General features: G+C 42.6%; 1 protein-coding gene across 2 annotated transcripts in view; it reads right to left on the reverse strand.

Moving 5' to 3' along the window:
• The window catches only part of CPLX2 (complexin 2), a 184,254-nt gene that overhangs the window by 55,146 nt on the left and 116,931 nt on the right, over positions 1–12,177 (reverse strand). Inside the window, exon 1 of one of the 2 annotated variants that reach the window (XM_088475787.1) lies at positions 1,350–1,523. The exons of the other annotated variant lie outside the window; for it this stretch is intronic. The gene's annotated coding sequence lies outside the window, so the exon portion shown is untranslated. Of the gene's footprint in view, positions 1–1,349; positions 1,524–12,177 lie in introns of those variants that run through there. 2 annotated transcript variants of the gene reach the window in all.

A 12,177-nucleotide genomic window follows, 5' to 3' on the forward strand; every position in this document is an offset into this window, starting at 1 on the left:
ACAACAGACTCTATCATTTGTACAATCATTTCACCTGCGTTTACATTGAGTTGTTCATACAGAGCTGAGGTCCAGCAGCTGAGAGTCACCAACAAATCTAATCAAGAGGTGCTGTGTATTCTATTCACACAAAGGGGGTTGGGAAAAAATATAAAGCCTTATGTGAGCTTAATCTATACCGTACATATTGTATTGAGCAATTCCCTACTTTTATTTATGATTTAAGCTTCAACCTTTAGATATGAAAAAATGTATGTTTATGATTAAGATGATAATATGATAATAGTAAGAAAAATACACAAAACACACTAGACATTTGTACATCTACATAAACATTCAGATAATGATAACTAAAATAGCTAATAGTTAACTATTTTCATTTGTGTAAATGTTTGCTACTATGTTACATACATTAATAAAGGAATACATTCTGAAAACTATATAAACAACTTTAAACTCACTAGGGAGTTTAAAGTATATATTAACAATTTTATTGATGTAGACTCCTTGCTGGAAAATTAAAAAGTGACAATAAACTACAGATATCATAAACGTGTGAATGCATTGAAATTAGGCAACATTCGCAATGCTGAAAAAAAATCTCCCAATTGCCATCTCCACCTAATAAACATAAAAAAGCAGAAAAAGAAAGTCCCAAAGAGTGCCTGCTGATGATGAGGTTTCAGGTCAGGATGAGTTGCTGCACCCATATGTATAATACTCATGGTAAAAGTGTGGAAACACCTGATGGCTTTATATTTGTTCAGAAAGATCAGGCTGTTCTTCATTTAAAAGCTGTTAGCCTGACTTGATTAATGTCATTCATCAACTTTCATTTGGCATGTAATTTTCTATGCAGCTACAGTAGGAGAATCCAAAGAGTGTAAGAATGAACTATCATACTTAGGGGAAGTTCATATGTATCTATCAAAAATGACAGATTAATTTTTTGAGCTCTTACTTCATTAGTGTCATTGCTCACACAATATGTTTTACTCGTTGTGCGTTTTCCTGGTACTGCCCTCTGTATGATCAGAACAATATTTATTCCTAAATTGTTTTACTATGTAGACATACTGTACACTAAGTACTGTGGCTGAGCAAGAAGTGAGAAAGAGTGTCATATATACAGATTTTAATAAGTGAACACATAGTTGATACGGCCTATACATAAAAGTTACAACTAGTTAATACTACTGCTCCTGTAGCCCTATGAACTTACTTGGCTTCTCATTCATTTGCATTCTAGACAGGGAGCTGTCCTTTCAGCACCACGGTGCTCCATTCATACCATAGAGCGCTCTAACATCACCCCTGCTTCCATGCCTCTGTATACACTCATTACTCACCTGGCTATTGTGATGTGAGCACTGTACGATTTCTGGGGCGATACAGTCCTTGTCCTGAGCGCTGCAGAGAGAAAGTGATGTGCTCCTGTGTTGCTTTCCCAGCTGGTGACTCTCAGCAGCAGTCACTCCCTTCCCTCCCCTCCTCCTGTCTGCTCCTGCTACCTCTCACCGGCGGGGAACTCTGCCTCGTCTCTGCTATGCGGTGATGGATAGTGATCAGCTGGGTCTCAGGAAACCTGTTCTGAGCTCACAGTGACTATTGCAGAGGAAGGCGCCTCCCATTCTATGTACCACAGATAAAGAGAAATAGGGGGATTGTGTTGAAGTGGGGGAGGGATGACCTTGCATTTTGACAACAACACTACCAGCTTTAAAGGCTGGGTACCACGGAGCCCATCCTACGTTTAACCTTCTTGTAATGATCCTAATGAGACACTTCATTATTTCTGTCATCTTTGCTTCATTGGGCAGTGTAATATTAATCATGCCTGCCTACAAAGAATAGAAGGTATTCTCTCTTCTGAAACTCGTCCTGGTAACAGCCAAAGCAATTCATGAATTAGTCATACACATCAGACTAGTGTTGTACTGTTATGATGCTGGCATTGCCTTAGACGTCCTATTCAGGAACTGTGACAGTGTTTCAGTCCTCCACTGATTCTGTTCTATCGCTTTCCAAAAATCATGGTTAAATATTCAGCAGTCGTAGTTATTATGCCATTATGCAGTTGTCTGAGGCAATATTGACATATTAGACACACATGCGATACACAAACACCACACTCTGTAACACACACACACACATACAGGATCAGACTAGCCCACAGGGGTACAGGGGAAATCCACTGCCTGAGGGCCCCACCTCCTCTTCTAATGTCAGGTTTCTGACAATGCACTCGCATTATGGACCTCATTCAGAGTCGGTCGTAAGCGGCTGCTCCGTCATATGCATCTGATGTTTCCAAACCACGCATGCGCACGGTTAGTTGTGCGCATGTGCGTACGAGGCTTTGCAATCCAAGATGCTGTAGAGCGTACGGCTTACGAGCAGGAAGTGGCTTCCGAGAGTTGATTGACATGAAAGGCCGTTTGTGGGTGTTGACTGCAGTGGTGGTCTGAAATCGCAGGCGTTCCTCACCGTTGTGAGGGCGTTTTAGGGGCGTACATAAATTACCTTCTACGACCAACATAGAAGGCCGGAAGTAGTAAAACGCCACTCTGCGAGCAGGTTCGAAGCCTGGCTGATCGTACAGCTTGAGGTTGGGTACGTGCTCTCGCAAGCCCCAGAGTAAAATCGATACTATCGAATGTTATTGATGTTAGGATTGATATTTCTATTTTGAGCCATACAATGCAAGCAGCTAATAATCGTTTGCTGAAGCTAATAACACTGCTAATTGGCTTGCAATTGATTCAGCTGCGTTTGCATTAGCGAATAATACGAATAAATACATTTCATGGGGATGGCTTATTCTATGCGGTTTTTTGTTAATTTTAACATGCATTTAACAACAACACAACATTATTATTCCAAAATCCAGGTTTAAAATCTGTTTTATTAACAAACGCACTACCAGTCAAACATCAGCATGAACTAAATGACATTTGAACAATAAAGTTTTAAGACCAATTGAAAGGGAGGAAAAAAAAGCCAACAACACTTTAGAACACCAATTACATAATTGTCAACAAGCTATTAACAAGCTGATCGATAGAGCATGGAAACATGACATGTCGGCATCAACACAACACAAGCGGCGGCAACCATCAGAAGAAAATTAACATACAGCGACTGACAACGATTGACTCGATCGTTAGCTGCTATCACTCGCTAGCTAGAGGAGGTGCATTGTTCACGTATGGGCGTCACTTTGGTTGCGACTGACCGGCCATGCGATTGCTTCCTTTTTCAGTTTCGCGGTCATTAGACGTACGACCGAGCGGCCGCTTACGACCGACTCTGAATGAGGTCCTATATCTTGTTACTCTGTTACAGTGTGAGTTACCTGGTAGAGCAGGAACATGCATGAACAGACCATGCATTGCAGTATCCATGTCTGCATGCTATGTCCTCTATAATGGTTGGCCAAGCCTCTAACCCTTAGGCATGGGGCCATACCACTGCCTTCCCCTGGCGAGTCCTTCATGTCCCAGTCCAACACTGCGCGCGCGCACACACACACACGTATGTGTTTGGCATCCCGGTGTTCTGGACGCCACGCTCCTATTACCAGCGCAGATCAGAAGCCCAGCACCATCATCCCGGCTGCCGGGATACCGAAGGTAAGTATCGTGTTGTTAGGGGGGGTTAAGTTTAGGGAGCAGGGTTAGGATTAAGCACTAGGAGGTGGGCTAGGGTTAGGCATTAAGGGGGGAGGGTTAGGGTTAGGCACCAGGGAGGGAGAGGTTAGGTTCAGGCACTAGGGGGGGTTAAGGTTAGGCACCAAACAAGGGGGGTTAGGGTAGGGAGAGGGGAAGGGTTAGCATATCGTCCAACAAGTGTTAGTATGTTAACCCTTTCGAGATGCCGGCATCAGGATTTTAAGAGCCGGGATCTCAAGCACCGGCATGTCATACTGATTCCACACTAAACATGGACATTGGAAGTTTGTCATCAAATTGTGGACGCACTTCCAACATCAAATCTTGCAATTGCATAAAAACCATTTGATGCAAGAACATTCACAATGGTTCACACGGGAGGCTCATACATGCGCAATACAGACCTGCAGGCTGGGTTTTAAACAGTTGCATGTTATCATCAGAACAACACCGCTTCCACACCATTTGGTAGCAATAAACCTCAGAAAGCCACCATCAAATATGAGAAACATTAGCATATTAATGGTTGTAAACCATCGATTATTGATGTCCATCCCTAACACATCTAAACTATTTCTATGTGACAGCTATGTTTTCATGATGCATCCTTTTGTATACTGTCACTGTTTCTCACATAATAATCACTGTTCTGTTGCACCGCAACACCAAGTGACTTCAGTGATCCAAAGATCAGTAGGCAACAGATCAATACAACTTTTCTCTTTTAATACATTTTTGTTATTCCTAAATATTTTTTTTTCATGTTCACAATAAATGTCTCAAGGAAACCCAACTTCTACAATCATATTTACAATAAGCCTGGTTCATCTCTGCTGGGTTAGTGACGTTATAAAGTATTTTAAAATCAAAATGCCTTATTGTAAAAATGTCTAAAATGACTTTCAGCATAAATGGGATCACTTACTACCTGCTCTTATTTCTAGAAGTCCTGAAGAGCTGCACTAATGAGAGTTAAAATTGAGAGAATGATGAGTCAGTTTGGGATATTCTGGTTGAGTTTTGGAAGGTAAAAGTCATTATGTTAAGAGTTTTTATAGCTGTATGTTTTACAGATTCCTCCTTTATGAAAATTATCAGAGAGAGCATCCTCTTGTAACTTGTATCATACTAATGCTAATTAATGCATCATTTAAATGGTTTAGATATATTATCTTAAATTGTCCTCTTCACTGACTGCTATAGAACAAAAGAAGGGCTTGTTCAGACAAGCTGTATAAGAAAATTCAGTAACAATTTGCTCATGCGTAACAGTTCTGAATCTTATGTGGGCACTATAATATAACACCTGTAATTTATTTGCTGAAATTATAGTTGCACAGGTGGCAAAGGGTCAGTGACACACAGTCTTTGATTTCCACTTTCTGTTCAATGAATGTGTACATGTGCATTTTGCTGTAATTGTATCTGAGACAATGATGGTTAATTCATTCTGCTCTGTGTTGTTGTTAAAACAGAGGTTCCCAAACTCTGTCCTCAAGGCACCATAATGGTCCAGGTTTTAAGGATATCCATGGTTGAGCACAGATAGTTAAATCAAATTGATTGAGGTACTAATTAAGTCACATGTGCAGGGCTGGATTATAGGAAGGACAGTTGCCCTGGGCCCCCCACACATTGGGGCCCCCACACTCAGCAAACATTGTCCCGAACCGGGCAACCCTGGACCCTCCCTGCCCAGCTCCAGGCCGCATCACAGTCATTGATGGACTTTTGATTAAAAACAGAGAAAGCTTTTCTAAGTCTCTACAGTGGGTGGCCCGGCAATGACTGACGATCAAAGCTCTGTGACATAATACCGTGACATGCCCGCCACTGTCAGAAATATGAAGCTGAAACATGTAGTGTATGTGCTTGTGCTCTCCCTCCCTCTTTCTCTCTGTCTCACTTCCTCTTCCTCTCTGTCTCCCTCCTTCTCTTCTCTCTCTCTCATTCACTCTGTCTTTCTCTCGTCCTATTTTTCTGTTTTCCTCGCTCTCTCTCCCTCCCCCTCTCTTTCCCTCTCTCGCTTTCCCTCCATATATCCCTTTCTCTTTCACTCTCTCTTCCTCTTTCCCTCTCTCCCTCTTTCCATCCCTTCCTCTCTCTCTTTTGCTCTCTCCCTCTTTCTCTCTCCCTATCCCTTTCGCCATCTGTCACTCTCTCTCTTTCTCCCTCTGTCTCTCACTCTCTCCCTCTCTCCTTTGCCCACTCCTCTCTCCCTCTCTTACCCCCCTCTCTCTCTATCACTTTTCCTCTCTCTCCATCTTTTCCCCCCTCGCTCTCTCCCTCTTTTCCTCTCTCTCCTCTCTCACTCTCTCACCCACAACTAAAAATCCTGTGTTTGCCCAAAATTCTGCCAGGAGTCGGTTACCAGCCAGGTCGCGGACATGACGAAGTATGCTGCGACCTTGCCGGTCAGTGGAGCGTCCAGGTAAGGGACATAGTAGTGGCTGCAGGGAAGGGAGGGAGGGAGGGGAGGGCCACGGCAATTTTATTGGTAGGGGCCCCCACAACTTAGTTGCCCTGGGGCCCCTGCAAGCCTTAATCCGGCCCTGCACATGTGCCCAAGCATTGTTATCCTTAAAACCTGGACCGTTAGGGTGTTTTGAGGACTGAGGTTAGGAATCTCTAGGTTAAGGTAATATTGGTAATTCTTTAGTCCAAAGCTGCAGTATAATGCCCATATGCAGTGGTAGAACTTCAACTTTAGTGCCCAACGGTAAGATCTCTGACCCACACCCCTTTTTTATTTTTTTACTGGCTAGTAAAGGCAGGCAGCAAGTGGCAGAAAGCAAGCAACTGCAAGGATGCTAGACCAAGACTAGCACCCTAAACTGAGGGCCCTGGTATTCTGTGTTGGGGCTTTCTTCCTATCTCGGCATTCCTGTTGGCACCCCATACACAGCTGACTCCCACAGGCAAACTCTGTTGTTTACAGAAGTTACGCCACTGCCCCGACAGTATGTTTCAAATTTCTTTTAAAACCCATGATGTTTATTATCTTTGCTGATTGGAGAACTACTTCAATGCTGGATGATGCCTCTCTTTAGGATGCTTTGGGATTGTTTGGCCTTTCTTCCAAACAATTCAAAATAATGATATACTGTATCATAGTATATAGTGTAATTTACTTCTTACTCACCACTAGGGCACCTAACACTTGGTTGCTTATGCTCTGTTGCTTATCTGGGTGATATGGTCACTAATGTAGCAATATATATTATCCATGTCCTGTATTGTATTGTTCTGTAAGTCACTTGTATACAATTTGTTTTTGTACTTTGTAAGGCGCTGCGGAACACTTGTGGCGCCATATAAATAAATGCTAATAATAATAATAATAATAGTTGAGAAAAATGTGCAATATACAGAAACAAACACGCAGTTAATTTAGCATCGGCATTCTAGTTTATTGTGTAAGTCTATGTTACTAACATGATTGATATCTATTTATATACTGTAGCATTAGCATATTCTGTTATGCTTTATGTTCTAGAAAGGCTAAGCAATGGTTCTCATGCTCAAGGCCAAAAATTTTGTTTTTAATCATGGTGACAAAGGTATTGGCCAATGTATAAATGTCTTAAAGACATATTGTTGATCTAAGATGCTATATTTACTGCAAGATGGTGCATACAACATTTTTCACTACTTGTTATCTAGAGATGTGTGCCGGACCATTTTTACTGGTTTTGGTTTTGGTTCTGATTAGTTGGCCAGTTTTGGTTTTGGATTTTTTTCCAAAAATTGGCAAAAAAAGCTAAAATCACATAATGTTAGCCTTTTTTTAGTCACAACTCTAGGAAAGTTGGCCTCCTGTGATGAATTTGACTCTGCGGGATAGGACCGTGGTAGCAGAAACTGATGAGGTTTCAGATAGCTTTTCCTCATAGAAGAAATAAGGTTATACCCAGGTTGATGGTAAAGAACACGAGGTTTTATTGAGAAACAGGGAACTGGTTAATATGATGAATAGAAGCAGAACTAATCATCCAGAACAAAAGGAAATAACTTTAGCATGTGAGTTCTGAGAATCTGGGAGTAGAAAGTAACAGCGTACTTGGAGAAGGATGACTGGTGCTAGTGTATAGACTCCATGACAAGCAGGACCCTAGTCAGATGATTCTGAATTATCCTCACTAGACAGATACAGGCATCCTGAGTCTGGGTCACCGGGGGTTCGCCCAGCGAAATGAGACGGGAATCCTAAGTCAAAGGTAGAGAGGTGTATCCAGCTAGACTGTGATGACTTTGGCTTGCGATGAGTGCGGGTCGTTTAAGTACACAAAGGCGCGTCGAACTCTGGGCGTAGTACTCTGAGATGCGTCACAGAGATGTGGGCGGAATATGCAGGTGTGTGCATCTTTGGGTGCTCCGGGTTGGTACCCAGAGTAGCATCTTTAGGTGCTTCGGGTTTGTACCAAAGGTAGCGTCTTTAGACAAAGGAGCAGAACACGGAGATACCTTCAAGTCTTGGACTTTTTAAGTATCAGGAACCAAATACTGAATGAATGTCCATGCAGAGTTTAAATAGGCAGTGCCTGTCGCTGATTGGTGACTGCTTCCCAGCAGACCTGAGAGCTAGATCTAATTAGATGATCCAACATCACATGGCAGAAGCAAGATGGCTGCGCCCATGAATCGGCATCCTCATTGATGGTATTGGAGGATGATGCATTTCTGCAAGAGAAGTATCAGTCAGCACAGGAGCGAGAGTTTGAAAGTGATGAGATCCATGCTGGGCGCCAGTGAACCAAAAGCCGGAGGTACGTAATGCTGCTGGGCGGACTTTGCATCGGGACCTGGTGATCACATTCCTGACATTTTTGTTCCTAGATTACAGTATTATTAACCTCAATAACATTAATTTCCACTCATTTCCAGTAAATTTTGACCACCTCAAAGCTCATAATATTGTTTTCAATATTCAATTTTGCAACTTGGTGAGAGCTGTCATACTTGCTTCCCCTTCCAAAGGATTGTTTCACAGTCAGTTTTTTTTAAATAGAAGTCTTCTTGCTCCCCGTCTGGGATGAAGATCCATCCCCAGCAGCAGCAGGCCTAGTGCTGAAGGATTATTCTGAGGAATCCTGGATAAGGAAGGAGTCACCTCGCCTTAACAAATTTGAGGCAGGACTACCTCAGATCATTACTGTGGATATTGAGGATGAAGGTGTTGGAGGTAGAGATTGCAGGTGCTGGTATCTAGTTGAATTTGAGAGAAGGGAGCTAGCTGATGCTGGACTGCTTGTTGTTAATTTTAGCACCAGTTTCTGATGTCAAAATTTTTTCATGAGTTTGCTGCAAATGACATAACAGGGAGGAGGTTCCCAGATGGGTAACATCCCTACCACTACTTACTGTAGTTTTACAAATGCTACAGATGGCTTGAAAATTGTTGTTAGCGTTTAGGTAAAAATAACTCCAACATAGGAGGTGCATTTGTTGGTCCTATGCCCAGGCATGACAATGGCCTTTCTTTTATCATGGCCAAGAGCTGTTTCCACTGGTGCCTAACTTACACAAACAACATCCTCATCCCCAACATCATCATTAATGCCAGCATCAGCTACACAAATAGTCCCCTCATCCTTTTGCACTTCCTCGGTGACATCCTCAATTTCTATTACATTAGGTATACTTCTGCTGCTCAATCCCACATTTGCCAAGGGAGCAGAAATGGTGGAAGGCAGCTTCTCTGCGAGTACAACAGTATCAGACAGGTCAGGCTCACACATTGCACTCATTGACACATTTAGGGGTACATTTACTAAAGTGAGAGTTTTTAGAAGTGAGTTTAAAAAGTGATGTTGCCTATAGCAACCAATCAGATTCTAGCTATTATCTTCTAGAAGGTGCTAGTTAAATGTTAAGTCAAATCTGATTGGTTGCTATGGGCAACATCACTTTTAAAACTCACTTCTAAAAACTCTCACTTTAGTAAATTTACCCCTTAGACTCTCCTGAGGGATTTGTAACATTTCTGTATCTGAACGCACAGTTTGTTCTACTGCCTTAGTGGTTTTCATTTTTTTACATCTCTTCTACACTCTGAGTGATAAGGTCTTGCCTCGTCATGAGAGGCAGAGGAAGATGATTCACTGACACCTGCAGAACCACTACTCATAAATAAAGGCAAAGGCCTCAATCTTTCCTTGCCACTGCGTGTGGTGAATGGCATGTTGGCAATTTTTTTTTTTTTTACACCACACTTTCCCTTTATTAGATGTGTTTTTTCTTTAGGACTGTATATTGTTTCTTTTATTTAGATGCCCTGACTTAGATGACATTGAAGGACTTACGTCATCATCATTACTGGTGGCAGCAGCTGCAGCGACAGTATTTGGTTGCTCTTCTCTAAACGGAATCCAGTTTTTAATTCGCAGATCACTACATGGCTTATATATGCACATGAACAAAGTGCACCAAACAGTACAAACAATACAATTTATTTTTTTGATGTCACAGCTTCATGCCTGCATGGACTGGAGCCACAGGGCTTATATATATATATATATATATATATATATGTACATGAGCAAAGTGCACCATACAGTACAAACAATAGTGTATATTTTTTTGATGTCACAGCTCTATTTCTGCCTGGACTTGAGCCACAGGGCTTATATATGCACGTGAACAAAGAGCACCATACAGTACAATTATTTAATTTATTATTTTGATGGTGCAGCTCTATTCCTGCATGGACTGGAGCCGAGCCACAGGGCTTGCCTTATATTTATGCACGAGAACAAAGAGCACCAAACAGTACAATTATTTAATGTATTATTTTGATGGTGCAGCTCTATTCCTGTGTGTACTGGAGCCACAGGGCTTGCCTTATATATGCACGTGAACAAAGCACACCAAACAGTACAATTATTTAATTTATTCTTTTGATGGCACAGCTCTATTCCTGTGTGGACTGGAGCCACAGGGCTTATATATGCACGTGAACAAAGCGCACCAAACAGTACAATTATTTAATTTATTCTTTTGATGGTGCAGCTCTATTACTGCGTGGACTGGAGCCACAGGGCTTGCCTTATATATGCACATGAACAAAGCGCACTAAACAGTACAAACAATACAATTATTTAATTTATTTTTGGATGGTGCAGCTTTATTCCTGCATGGACTGGAGCCACAGGGTTTATATATACACGTGAACAAAGTGCACCAAACAGTACAAACAATACAATTATTTAATACATTTTTTTTATTTTCTGATATCACAGGCACAGGTCTATTCAAACAGCATGGAGTGGAGTCATAGGGCTTATATATGCATGTGAATGTCTTACTGATGGACACAGCACAGCACAGCCAATACAGTAGAGTACAGTATAGCAAAAACTTGTAGGGATGAGGGGGTTCAGATTTCTGAAATCCAAACCCCCCCGAGCCCTCCCGATCCGAGGCCGATCCGAGTCAGGCTCGACGTTTCCCGCTTGACTCAGATCTGAAATCGAGGCAACACGTCATCATCCCGCCTTCCGGGTCTCGCGGGGTTTGGATCCCATATAAGGTACCCGCGTCAGCGCCATTTTCTCACTCAGCTGTGGACAGTGAAGAGGGAGGGTGGGAGTTAGGGCTGGCTGGGCTGTGTAGTATAGTGTAGTGTATAGTGCAGTGTAGTGTTGTGCTGTGCTGCTGTTGTCCATAGGGGCTGTGTCCACTCCTCCAAAGTCCATAGGGGCTGGCTGTGTTGTGCTGTGCTGCTGTTGTCCATAGGGGCTGTATCCACTCCTCCAAAGTCCATAGGGGGTGGCTGGACTGTGTTGTGCAGTCAGTTGTCCATAAGGGCTGGCTGTGTTGTGCTGTGCTGCTATTGTCCATAGGGGCTGTGTCCACTTCTCCAAAGTCCATAGGGGCTGGCTGGACTGTCTTGTGAAGTCAGTTGTCCATAGGGGCTGAGTCCACTCCAAAGTCCTGTGCAGTGTCCCAGTCCTAAAGGGGTGCTGTAGTGTTGTCCAGGGGTTGCTCTGTCCATCAGGGGTGCTCCCCCCAAGTGCAAAAAAAATATTTTCTGTGTTTGTGAATTGTGTGCACTGTGGCTGCACGTGCATCAACAAAGGAGCAGCGCCAAGCGTGCGCCTGTGTCCCATAAGTAAAGGGCTGGCTAGCTCATTTCTTAAAGGGTGGTGTAACCCACAAAGTGCACTAGTCTCCAACAAAAATACAAAATTATTTTCTGTGTTTGTGTGCGCCTTAGCCACACGTATATATTAATATAACATAAATGGAGGACCAAACTTTCACAGATAAAAATAAAATAGAGAAAGATCAAGAACCACTTCCTCCTAGTGCTGTTGCTGCTGCTGGGAGTTGTTCATCATCCCAGAGAGGAAGTAGGAACACCACTACTTTTACTAAACAATTGACCCTCCAACAGTCCTTAGCGAGGAGGATGAAGTACGACAGCAGTCATCCTGAAGCAAAACGTATAACTGAGGCCTTGACTGCTATGTTGGTGTTAGACGTGCGTCCGGTATCCACCATTAGT

Source organism: Taudactylus pleione, unplaced genomic scaffold (genome assembly GCF_031769625.1).
Source record: "Taudactylus pleione unplaced genomic scaffold, aTauple2 ptg000178l, whole genome shotgun sequence".
NCBI lineage: Eukaryota > Metazoa > Chordata > Amphibia > Anura > Myobatrachidae > Taudactylus > Taudactylus pleione.